The sequence below is a fragment of the Drosophila teissieri genome, chromosome 2L (genome assembly GCF_016746235.2).
Source record: "Drosophila teissieri strain GT53w chromosome 2L, Prin_Dtei_1.1, whole genome shotgun sequence".
In the NCBI taxonomy this organism is placed as follows: Eukaryota; Metazoa; Arthropoda; class Insecta; order Diptera; family Drosophilidae; genus Drosophila; species Drosophila teissieri.
In genome coordinates, this window is record NC_053029.1 from 23072916 (window position 1) to 23085411 (window position 12496).

The window sequence follows — 12496 nt, forward strand, 5'->3', positions numbered from 1 at the left end:
TAATCTCAACTTTCTAGCTTTTGTAGTTCCTGAGATCTCGACGTTCATACGGACGGACGGACAGACGGACGGACAGACGGACGGACAGACGGACATGGCCAGATCGACTCGGCTATTGATCCTGATCAAGAATATATATACTTTATATGGTCGGAAACGCTTCCTTCTGCCTGTTACATACTTTTCAACGAATCTAGTATACCCTTTTACTCTACGAGTAACGGGTATAAAAATTAAAAACCAAAAAAAAACAAGATAGAACGCTATAGTCGGGTTCCCCGACTATCTGATACCCGTTACTCAGCTGGTAAAAGTGCGAAGGGAAATTACAACACTGACAGTTTTTGGCGGTTTGTGGGCGTTAGAGTGGGCGTGGCAAAAAGATTTTTGGTATATAGAGTTATATTTACAAGACAAACAACAATGTGAAAAAATTTCACAACATTTTTCAAAAGTATGGGCGTGGCAGTTTTGGGCGGTTTGTGGGCGTTAGGGTGGGCGTGGCAAAAAGTTTTTCTGCAGATCGATAGAAATTTACAATACTAATAAGAAAATGAAAAAATATCAACACATTTTTCAAAAGTGTGGGCGTGGCAGTTTTATGCGGTTTGTGGGCGTTAGAGTGGGCGTGGCAACATGAATCAACAAACTTGCGCTGCGTCTATGTCTCTGGAGTCTGTATGTTTAATCTCAACTTTCTAGCTTTTGTAGTTCCTGAGATCTCGACGTTCATACGGACGGACGGACAGACGGACGGACAGACGGACGGACAGACGGACATGGCCAGATCGACTCGGCTATTGATCCTGATCAAGAATATATATACTTTATATGGTCGGAAACGCTTCCTTCTGCCTGTTACATACTTTTCAACGAATCTAGTATACCCTTTTACTCTACGAGTAACGAGTATAAAAATATAAACAAACACCGAAACAAACATGTTTTCAAGCTTTCAATTATTTCTTCCAGAACAATGCTAACATTAAAATCGCAATATTACAGCTTATAAACTTTTATCGGCGAACAAAAACAATTTATTGTGACAATGAGCCATATATAAAGTCAAAATTTAACAAAACTAATACTCGATTAAAAAGACCTATTGAAGATGTTTATCGACCACAAGTTAGAAAAATAGTGCACAAAATGTTCAGCTATAATGATTAAACAAGACAAGACAGAACAGTAATTTCAGAATGGGAGCAAAGGTCCTTGTTAAATGGAAAAAGAGATTAGACTAGATTAGTTTAGTACTCCTTATCGCCATACCAATGACAGCTAAAATTACTGACAATACTAGCTCGAACTACATACCGATCATGGACTTATCTGTTTGAAAGGACTTTTAATACCTGAAACATTCAACCAACCTTACCACTTACTCTGCAATAGTAGAGTTAACAGAACAACTGTCACTTTTCTCTGTCACATATGAAACAGATACTGGAATCTGACTTGCGGACACATATGGACTCTCATAGCAACAGTAAATGTTCATCATAAACATACACGGGTATCAACATATCTCTATGATAGAATCTATCATAGAATAAGAAAGCAGAAAGCTAAATATAAACACAAGCCCCCAAGAACAAATAAACGAACTACCAATCATATTATAATAAACAAGAGAGAACGCTATAGTCGAGTTCCCCGACTATCTGATACCCGTTACTCAGCTAGTGAAACTGCGAAGGAGTCTTCAGCACTGACAGTTTTTGGCGGTTTGTGGGCGCTAGAGTGGGCGTGGCAAAAAGTTTTTTGGCAAATCGATAGAAATTTATAAGACTAATACAAAAATGGAAAAATATCAAAACATTATTCAAAAGTGTGGGCGTGGCAGTTTTGGGCGGTTTGTGGGCGTTAGAGTGGGCGTGGCAACATGAATCGACAAACTTGCACTGCGTCTATGTCTCAGGAGTCAGTATGCTTAATCTCAACTTTCTACCTTTTGTAGTTCCTGAGATCTCGACGTTCATACGGACAGACAGACGGACAGACGGACGGACAGACGGGCATGGCCAGATCGACTCGGCTATTGATCCTGATCAAGAATATATATACTTTATATGGTCGGAAACGCTTCCTTCTGCCTGTTACATACTTTTCAACGAATCTAGTATACCCTTTTACTCTACGAGTAACGGGTATAAAAATTAAAAACCAAAAAAAAACAAGATAGAACGCTATAGTCGGGTTCCCCGACTATCTGATACCCGTTACTCAGCTGGTAAAAGTGCGAAGGGAAATTACAACACTGACAGTTTTTGGCGGTTTGTGGGCGTTAGAGTGGGCGTGGCAAAAAGATTTTTGGTATATAGAGTTATATTTACAAGACAAACAACAATGTGAAAAAATTTCACAACATTTTCAAAAGTATGGGCGTGGCAGTTTTGGGCGGTTTGTGGGCGTTAGGGTGGGCGTGGCAAAAAGTTTTTCTGCAGATCGATAGAAATTTACAATACTAATAAGAAAATGAAAAAATATCAACACATTTTTCAAAAGTGTGGGCGTGGCAGTTTTGGGCGGTTTGTGGGCGTTAGAGTGGGCGTGGCAACATGAATCGACAAACTTGCGCTGCGTCTATGTCTCTGGAGTCTGTATGCTTATTCTCAACTTTCTAGCTTTTATAGTTCCTGAGATATCGACGTTCATACGGACGGACAGACAGACGGACGGACAGACGGACATGGTCAGATCGACTCGGCTATTGATCCTGATCAAGAATATATATACTTTATATGGTCGGAAACGCTTCCTTCTGCCTGTTACATACTTTTCAACGAATCTAGTATACCCTTTTACTCTACGAGTAACGGGTATAAAAAGAACAATTACACCAAATCTTGCTTTCAACGAATGGGATTATCAAAAATGCAACAACAAAACAAATCAATTCCGAATACTTATACGAAAACTTGAACATTTCTGAACTCAGAAGGGCATGCTTAAACAAATTCCAGCGCCAGATACATGAACACTCCATAACATAACGGGCCACCAGGAAATATTGAGCTTACCGTACTTGCAGAAGCTAAATATGGAAAATATGTATACCTCTTTTGTCCCTCTTTTGGAATCCACCACAAACACCAGAAGGTTCGCCGTCAGAGCGATCTTTAAGTTATCATTGACGGTTTTAAGAAGTCCGCGGACGTTCTCCACTTCAGTAAAGAACGAGCTAACACGAAGTCCGCTTAGCAGACATAAGCAATGCAGTGACGATGTAAACCAGCAAATTAAAATCAAATAATTACAGCCGAGTATAAGCAGCCTCTACGGGGCCTTGTAGTGTAGTGGATAGCGCAACTACCTGTGAAACACGAGGTCGTGGGTTCAAACCCAACCCATGACGGGAGCATGGCCACACAATCTTTTCTCTCAAAAATTACTTTTTTAGTTTTTAGAAAGTATTATTCCATCCAAAATGCCTAATGCAACAATGCACGAATTGGACAATGGAACGTTAGAACTCTGAGAGAACCATCTAGATTAGCACAGTTCGAGGCGGAGATGGAGAGATTCCACATTGCAATAGCCGGAATCAGCGAGATGAGGTGGTCTGGCAGTGGGGAAACAACAACATCTAATAGCAATCTAGTCATACATAGTGGCAACAGTGACGGCAGCAGATACGGAGTGGGGATTTACGTGTGCAAACGCATAAAAAAGACACTGCGGGAACCCATTTCTGATAGACTCATGACAGCCAGATTCAGATGTAAAGCTAAACATATAAATATCATACAATGCTATGCCCCGACGGAAGACGCCAACGATGACACCAAGGACGACTTCTACACTGCCCTCACAGCAACCCTCAACAAGACGCGGAAAGGTGACATCAACATCCTCATGGGTGACTTTAATGCGAAAGTAGGCCCCAACAACACCGGACTAAGATCTGTCTGGGACTCGCAATGACAACGGGGAGAGATTAGTGGAACTCTGCCAGCTATTCCAACTGGTCATCGGCCGCACAATATTCCCAAATATTCCACACAAAGATGTTCACAAATACTCCTGGACATCTCCTAGTGGAAACACGCGCAACCAGATCGACCAAATTAGCATTAGCAGGAAATGGAGACACTCACTACTGGACGTACGGAACAAAAGGGGAGCATCTATAGACAGTGATCATGAGTTAGTCATTGGAGAACTTGAAATAAAGTTAAACCAAAGACATTATAATAACAAGATGCGTAACGGCCATACATTAGTTTTGCACTATGCAGCCACTTTTTTGGTGACGACCAAAATTGCTCTCTTTTCGCTCGCCTAAAATTGAGAGCGTAAAAATCTAAAAATAGAATTGTCTTACTTGTGTGAGTTAAAACATTAAAGGAGATAGTGTGTATGTGTGCGTGCTTCTGCTAGAAGACGATTTTCGGGCCGAAATCAATTTTGATCTAAGAAACGAATTTGATTAATGTTTTAGTCAATTTCGATTCAAAACTATTATGGTTTGAAAGAAGTTTTTTTAATATTCGTTTGATAAAATCGCCGCTCGAATTAGCTACCGGTTACATATTTATATTTATATTTATATTGATAATTATTAATATGTAATATATTTCCGTACTTTACCAATGCAACAAAACGACTTTAATTGATTATAAATACAATTATATAGCGAAATTTAAAAAAATCGAGGAGCTATACGTATAGTCAGCTTTAAGCAAACGTTTTAAGAGAAAAAAAAAACGTATTAAAAAAAAAAACACAAAAAAAATTGGCGCGCTTTTCTGCCTACCCATAATTGCGGGCTGTTTTAAAAACAACAAAATGAAATATAAGAAAATAATTTAAATGAATCTTAGTTGCATTTTAAATACTGAAAATGCTTAATTTTCATACTAGTAATTTGACTAAATAACTACAGTAAATAATTAAAACGTATACAAAGTAAATTATTATTACTACTGTAATTTAAAACAAAGAATTTCCAAAAAAAGAAATTACATTTCAAAAGTAAATATTTCATACAAATAATTCATATTAAAAAATTAATATTTATAAAATAAATAAAAATATGGAATCTATTTATTGCAAAATTGATTTCTTGAAGCACGAAGTGCGGACATAAGCACCGACGAATCATTGTCTTCTTATATTTTTCACACGTCGCACGGTGAATACTCTAATGACAATTATTTTAATATAAAGTCATCTTTTAAAATTATAATGCATTTTTTTGTACATAGATTGTGCTATTATTATTTCTGTGTTAAATTTGAATAATTGTTATGTTAAGGCAATGCAGAACTAGAGTTTTTAAGTGGTGTCAATTTATAAAAAATAATATAGATTTAAAGTCTAAGAACTTCTAAGATGAAGGGCATATTTTGTCATTTTTACAATGCATGTGCATACGTGTGCACCAATACAGTGGTCAGCTGTCGCTGTATGCGTACAAGAGAGCTGGTGGCTCTAGAGCTCTCCGCTCCCTGGCTTTTGAATAAAATTTCGAGAGAGCGAAAAGCCACTTGAAAAGCCACCACGAAAAAATCGTGTGCAAAAAAATCGTATGGCGTTACGCATCTTGTTATTCTAATGTCTTTGGTTAAACCGCAACTACTCAAGGAATACTGAGAACAGCCAACACCGACGAGCGCCCCCCCCTCAACCTGCACCTCCTTAGCGACTCCACTATGAAGACGAAAATGACGTCCACATTGCGGGAACAGCTGATCCCACTAGAAGACCACCCAAGGAAGCACACCTGCAGACAGCTAAGGACCACAGCTGAGAATTTAATTGGGCTGCAACAACGCGGAAGTGCAGACTGGATATCTGAAGGGACCTGGGACCTGATTAGAAGGAGGAACAATCTGAAGCCTCTGGCGGACCAGCTCACACAGAACCGTGATGAATATCGCGAACTGTGCAGGGTTGTGAATAGAGCGGCCAGAAAGGAGAAACGAGCGCTACTGGATAGACTTGCGACAGACGCATAACGAGCAGCCGGCGAGAACAGCATGCGCTCGTTATACCAGCAGATTGCCGGAACCCACCACAGACGGACCCAGCCAGTCAGAGACCTAGAAGGCAACCTCTTATCCAATGATGGTGCACAGATCCGGAGGTGGCGCCAACACTTCATGGGAATTAGCCACACCACATCACCAAACGTGGCAACGGACTACAGAAGCATTGCGCCACCAAGTGGGAATACCAGGATACCCTCTGCACCCCCAAATGTAAGAGAGATTGTGAATGCAATAAAGAAGCTGAAACACAACAGGACAGCCGGCGAGGACAGCATACCAGCCCAACTGCTTCAAGTTGACCCTCAGCTGATGGCTGATACCCTGCATCCACATTTCGCACGCGTATGGGAAGGCGAGACTGTGCCTGACTCCTGGATAAGCGGAATCATCGTGAAGCTCCACAAGAAAGGCGACCTTAGCGACTGCAACAACTGTAGAGGGATAACACTGCTCAACACTAGCTATAAAATCCTAGCTACACTACTGAACGAACGCCTCCAGGAAAAAATTGAGCCAACAATCCGAGACGAACAGGCAAGCTTCAGACCACACAGGATTTGCGTAGACCAGGCAAACACACTACGCATAATTACCGAGCAAGCTGTGGAATGGAGAGCCCCGCTTTACCTCCTGTTCATCGACTTCAAGAATGCATTCGACTCAGTTGAAAGGGCAGCTATGTATATGGCGATCACTTGCAAGGAAAGGAGTACCTGCTAATCTTATCGCTATCATCAAATCGATGTATGACGATGCCAACCTGGTGGTACTGCACAACGGGAAAACAAGTGCACCTTTCCAGACGAACACCGGAATTCGGCAAGGATGCCCGCTATCACCTCTACTCTTCAACATCGTGGTCGACGAGTTAATGAGCGAAGTATGCTCGTCCAAGCTCGGAATTACGTGGAGCCTCACCAGACACCTTGACGACTTGGACTATGCAGACGACATCTGTCTTATCACTCACAGACTCGGCGACATACAGAGGAAAAGTGACAACCTCGTCAGGATAGCCAGCAGCGAGATAAACGTAGCAAAAACAAAAGCTATGCGTCAAGGAAACATTAACGTACATGGGAACCCAATCGAGTTCGTCACCAGCTTCCCATACCTTGGCACCATCATATCCAACAGTGGAGGAGTGGGTGATGATGTCTCGAGTCGTCTTGGCAAAGCCCGGTCAGCATTTGGGAGACTATACCGCATATGGAGAGACCGACAAATCAGCCGACGAACAAAACTCCGGATGTGAAATCCATACTGCTATACGGAAGGGAGACATGGCACGCATCGAAGAGACATGGCACGCATCGAAGAAAATAACGCTGAAGCTGCAGGTTTTCAGCAATAAATGCCTGAGAATCATATGTGGGGTATTCTGGCCAAACAGAATAGCCAACACAGAGCTGTGGCGCGTTACGGGCGAGCCCCCGATACACACCCAAATAAGGAAGAAGAAATGGATGTGGATAGGACACGCTCTCAGGAGAAACCCTAGTAGCATAGTAAGGATGGCACTGGACTGGAACCCCCAAGGAAGCAGGAGGGTAGGAAGGCCAAGAGCAACATGGAGAAGAACAACAAGAACTTACCCAAATAAACATCACATGGGAAAATGCTAAACAGACAGCACAAAACAGAGTTACATGGAAGGCTCCCTTAGTTCCCGAGAGGAATAGCAAGGAATTAAAAAAAAATAATAAAAAACAAATAAGCTGCCGACAAAACAGGCAAAAGAAAATAGTGCTCCTATGCATTTTTTACTCAACCTGAAGATCCATATCATACTTTTGAAGGGACTATCTATAAAAGTACCATAATAAAAGAAAAATCAGAGAAGTCAACCAAACGAGTATATTCAAAACAGCCAGAATTTTAACAATATCTCAACAAAGAAAATAATGTTCGTCAATAAACGAGTGTTGAATAACCAGCCCAGCGGCCACAGTATTCATCAATAGGGCATTACCTCCAAAAATAAGGGAAATAGTGAAATATTACTCCTGGGTGGGAACACTTAGCCTATAGAACCGATTACGGAAATAGACAAGAGAAAGCTCTATTCCAGTATAGAAGACCTCAGCCCACTAAAAAAGAAGACAGCCTCGGGAGAGGAAAGTCTCGCTGCGTCTATGTCTCTGGAGACTGCATCCTTATTCCCAACTGTCCAGCTTTTATAGCTCCTGAGATCTCGACGTTCGTACGGACAGACAGACGGACATGTAGCAGCCGGCAAAACAAACAAAAAAAAATAATGCTCATATGAATTTTTCTTAAATGCCAGCTAAAATACAGTAACAAAAATTACATCAACAACAAGTGCGGTAATTGTAGATTCAGATAGCGGATGGAGCGTGACGCGGACACCATCTATACATATGTAATTTCTATACATATATATATATATATGTATGTGGGATTGGTTTTTGGCTGTTTACCCTAATCCCACTAGTATGAAACAGCTGATCCCTAGACAACGACAACGACGATAACAACGACGAGATGAAGATGATGGCGAATTAGCGAGGTGGCGAATTCGCACACACGACGATCAACGAGGAGAAAAAGCGCAACGCTACGAGGGCGAAGTGCTTTACGACAGCGGTAGAGAAAGAGTTGTTTTTTGCTCGGAGAAGAAGGAAGTTGTGCGTTCTGCCTGTGTGGCTACGAGATCGACAACAATACAACGACGGTGACGATTAATTTCAATATCCTATATTATTTGTTACAAAATTCAAATAAAACTTATATTATAATAATAAAACCCCACATGTATACATATATAAACTTGCTATATGTTATTTTTTATGTGCGTATACGATATATTTTGTATAAATGTATGAATAAGTCCAACAAATTCAACCCCGTTGATCCAACGCGTCAAGATCTCATCGCCCAGGATTAGAGTGAGGTAAATTTGACTTAACACAGTTCCCAGATTTTGTTTATATCTTTTGTATATAAAAATATTCTCGTGCCAACTCTATTTCTTTTACGATCAACATATTTTTTGTAATTGTATTGTGTGTTAGGCATTGAAAAGATTTTATTGGTAGCCTCTTTCATTGCCCATTCATTGACAAAAATTAAATGTTTAATAATTAATATTTTTAAAAATAGAGTTTACTCTTCAGCGGCGAGTATTTATTTAGAATTTAATTTTTATTACACATGGCACTAGCCAACCATATATTATTCAATAAAAATATAATATAACTACAACTACTATTAATGATATTCAAAGGGGGGCTTGCGGGGCAGTGAAGACTGATGACTGACGAACGGTACTAATCCAGATATATTACTGGCACTTCTAATATTTATTCTTATAATGTTGGAGAGGCGAGAGTTCCCACGACCAGAATACGAAGAGCTTACGATGGCAACCTAGGGCCTGATCGCATCGGATACCTCTCCCTCGGCCCAAGATCTTTTCCAGGACAAAGGCACTAATATGCCAACGAAACAAAGGTTACATTTTACCGTGCCTAATGCTCAGTTTTACAAGAACTATTTAAACTGTTGTAAGTTCCAGTTTGCATAGGATCCCAAGCAGATTTATAGTAAACCCTTATACACATACCCTTCCTTGCTTTTTTTTTAAATACTACGGTAACATCGAATAATCCGATCTATTGCCCAGATATTTCAAAACATACTCTACGTTACTTCATTCCGAACAGCTTTACTTGTGTGCGGAAGCCTTGGATAAGCCTCTTCTGAAACTGTTTAGCTTATCTCTGGAAACTGCACAGTTCCCTTATATGTATATGCATTTTTTTTCTTGTATTTCATAGCATATTGTGTCTATTGTGCTTTCTTTTATAAATTTATAAAAAGGTGGTGTGAGGAGTCTTAAAACTCCCCACAAATTAAGGTGCAGGAGAGCGGCCTAGTCAAGGAGTTAAGGACGTACAGGTCGAACGGGAAATAATGGACCTTGGACACTGGCAAAGCGGAGAGACCGCGAACTAACGGTACCGCGTTGAACCTTGGACTCAAACCGGCCAAGTGCACAGAGGTCGAACGGTAACGGTGTGGACTTTGGACGAGCACAAAGAGGACGCACCGTGAACTAACGGGACATGGGTTGGACTTTGTACGCGAGCGGGACGTGCGCAAAAGGGATCTCCGCGGCCGATAAAGGGACGGCGAAGCGCAGCTCAAGGCAGTCAGTTAAACACGCGAAGGTCATATATGCAAGCGCAGAGTACGGGCGCGAGTCGCGCAGTCAGGACGCGGGCGTGCGGCCGGACAGTCGGAACAGATACAGAAGGTGTGGACACAGTCATAAAGCAAGAGGAACGCTGCAAATAGTCAATCCGAGAGTGATAACGCGCACCCGTCGATACGAGGGTAGTCAGTGAGAGCACGCGAATTTAATTGGGCTGCAACAACGCGGAAGTGCAGACTGGATATCTGAAGGGACCTGGGACCTGATTAGAAGGAGGAACAATCTGAAGCCTCTGGCGGACCAGCTCACACAGAACCGTGATGAATATCGCGAACTGTGCAGGGTTGTGAAAAGAGCGGCCAGAAAGGAGAAACGAGCGCTACTGGATAGACTTGCGACAGACGCATAACGAGCAGCCGGCGAGAACAGCATGCGCTCGTTATACCAGCAGATTGCCGGAACCCACCACAGACGGACCCAGCCAGTCAGAGACCTAGAAGGCAACCTCTTATCCAATGATGGTGCACAGATCCGGAGGTGGCGCCAACACTTCATGGGAATTAGCCACACCACATCACCAAACGTGGCAACGGACTACAGAAGCATTGCGCCACCAAGTGGGAATACCAGGATACCCTCTGCACCCCCAAATGTAAGAGAGATTGTGAATGCAATAAAGAAGCTGAAACACAACAGGACAGCCGGCGAGGACAGCATACCAGCCCAACTGCTTCAAGTTGACCCTCAGCTGATGGCTGATACCCTGCATCCACATTTCGCACGCGTATGGGAAGGCGAGACTGTGCCTGACTCCTGGATAAGCGGAATCATCGTGAAGCTCCACAAGAAAGGCGACCTTAGCGACTGCAACAACTGTAGAGGGATAACACTGCTCAACACTAGCTATAAAATCCTAGCTACACTACTGAACGAACGCCTCCAGGAAAAAATTGAGCCAACAATCCGAGACGAACAGGCAGGCTTCAGACCACACAGGAGTTGCGTAGACCAGGCAAACACACTACGCATAATTACCGAGCAAGCTGTGGAATGGAGAGCCCCGCTTTACCTCCTGTTCATCGACTTCAAGAATGCATTCGACTCAGTTGAAAGGGCAGCTATGTATATGGCGATCACTTGCAAGGAAAGGAGTACCTGCTAATCTTATCGCTATCATCAAATCGATGTATGACGATGCCAACCTGGTGGTACTGCACAACGGGAAAACAAGTGCACCTTTCCAGACGAACACCGGAATTCGGCAAGGATGCCCGCTATCACCTCTACTCTTCAACATCGTGGTCGACGAGTTAATGAGCGAGTTAATATGCTCGTCCAAGCTCGGAATTACGTGGAGCCTCACCAGACACCTTGACGACTTGGACTATGCAGACGACATCTGTCTTATCACTCACAGACTCGGCGACATACAGAGGAAAAGTGACAACCTCGTCAGGATAGCCAGCAGCGAGATAAACGTAGCAAAAACAAAAGCTATGCGTCAAGGAAACATTAACGTACATGGGAACCCAATCGAGTTCGTCACCAGCTTCCCATACCTTGGCACCATCATATCCAACAGTGGAGGAGTGGGTGATGATGTCTCGAGTCGTCTTGGCAAAGCCCGGTCAGCATTTGGGAGACTATACCGCATATGGAGAGACCGACAAATCAGCCGACGAACAAAACTCCGGATGTGAAATCCATACTGCTATACGGAAGGGAGACATGGCACGCATCGAAGAAAATAACGCTGAAGCTGCAGGTTTTCAGCAATAAATGCCTGAGAATCATATGTGGGGTATTCTGGCCAAACAGAATAGCCAACACAGAGCTGTGGCGCGTTACGGGCGAGCCCCCGATACACACCCAAATAAGGAAGAAGAAATGGATGTGGATAGGACACGCTCTCAGGAGAAACCCTAGTAGCATAGTAAGGATGGCACTGGACTGGAACCCCCAAGGAAGCAGGAGGGTAGGAAGGCCAAGAGCAACATGGAGAAGAACAACAAGAACTTACCCAAATAAACATCACATGGGAAAATGCTAAACAGACAGCACAAAACAGAGTTACATGGAAGGCTCCCTTAGTTCCCGAGAGGAATAGCAAGGAATTAAAAAAAAATAATAAAAAACAAATAAGCTGCCGACAAAACAGGCAAAAGAAAATAGTGCTCCTATGCATTTTTTACTCAACCTGAAGATCCATATCATACTTTTGAAGGGACTATCTATAAAAGTACCATAATAAAAGAAAAATCAGAGAAGTCAACCAAACGAGTACATTCAAAACAGCCAGAATTTTAACAATATCTCAACAAAG